Consider the following 1,640-nt stretch of genomic DNA (forward strand, 5'->3'; position numbering starts at 1 on the left):
GCGACAGGAAACCCTTTGTCCAGGCCCCTTTGGCTGAGTTTCGGTCAGCTTCAGGGGGTCAGACTTGTGTCTGTGGCAGAAGCATCCATTTTGTGAATCTGAGGCCCTTTTAGAAATTAACCGCATTTTAGCAAAGTAACATGTCTTACCCCTCTAGAGGGGTGGAATGCTATCCCTGTTGCCAGAACTGGCGAGGGGATAGTATTCCAAATTGTATGACACCTTACACGACATGTTTTGATAAAGCCAAACCAAAGTTGCTATATAACCGCGAGGATTATAATGCACTTAATAGTATATGGTATGGCATTATCCTGAAACAGCTTAGGGATTTGTTCCCGACGGCTGCAGACAGGCTCAGCTCATGCTAGAGCTCCATCTCACATTAAACCACGCACTCTGCCTCCAGGATTGATGAGGCCTTCCATAGGAGTGGCTCACAGGTTTATATGTGTCCAGATATAGGTTTAGATATAGGTATACTATATCTAAGCAAGGGATGATTACACCACCTTACCCCAGCTGAGTGATCAGCCAGTTGTGTCAATTTAAGAACCATCCAGGGGTGGCAAAAGATATGCTGCAGCCCCTGGTAGGCCTTGGTGGCACCTATGCCCTGGGCACCTATAGTGCATGGTACAGAGGCTGACAAGGAGTCCATTTCCAATTGTGGTATGTACCTAGGGTACATGGAATCCATTTTACAGAGAGAGCAGACGGCCTGGGGCCCTGATTAGCAGGGAACCAGGTCAACTAAGTCAAAAACCAGCTAAACACAAGGCAAAAAATCTCGGGTAACCATAGTCAGGTAGCCACCTTCCTACATAACCCCCCCCCCCCCGCAAACGGAAGGAGATAAGGCTATCCTTGGCCAGGTAAGCCTATATTGCCTGAGTGGCCATATAAGGAAGTACCTGCACTAGCATGGGTACCCCCTGTCTCATGGTCCACTAAGTAGTCCCTCACCCTTGGGGTATTAGATGGTCTCCACCATAGGGAATCACTACCTTGGGTGTGTTTATGCAAAGTTAAAGGCTGGTTTGGATATGGAGTATTGAAGTGAGGCTCCACTAATTTAGGGCTCAGCTTCCTCCAATTATCTTCCACCATGTGTGCCTTTCTTTCTTCAACTGAGTTGCACTGTGCTCTCAGGGTCAACCTCTGGCTACCTAAAGCTGGAGGCTGGGTCCTCTGTTTGGCTTGCTGGAGGGACAGTTCAGGTTTGGGCCCTTTGGGTCCCAGGTTTGGCTGTGCCCAACAGAATCCATCTGTGGGAGGTCCCTAACTATTTTTAAGGGGGCTCTCTTAGGAGTTTTTAAAGTTTTCACCTTACTAGGGCTACTAGTTTTGGTGCCCCTAATCTTTTGATGGGGGTGCTTTATTTGACAGGGGGCCCTCTGGGTCTCACTGTCCTTCTTGTCCTCTGCAGCCCTGGGCTGACTAAGGCAAGGTGGAGAGGGGCAGGTTACCTGCTCCAGACTGGGTCCCACCTGAGAAGGGTCCACTGACATCAGAGGCTCTGTCAGGCTAGGCCTAACCACCTCTGGGGCAGTTCCTTCATCAGGGGTAAGATCAGTTCCCTGAGGAGGCTGATCCTTTCCTAAAGTCTGGTGAGGGGGAGATTTCTCGTCCTCCTCTGT

The sequence above is a fragment of the Lissotriton helveticus genome, chromosome 10 (assembly GCF_964261635.1).
Source record: "Lissotriton helveticus chromosome 10, aLisHel1.1, whole genome shotgun sequence".
In the NCBI taxonomy this organism is placed as follows: Eukaryota; Metazoa; Chordata; class Amphibia; order Caudata; family Salamandridae; genus Lissotriton; species Lissotriton helveticus.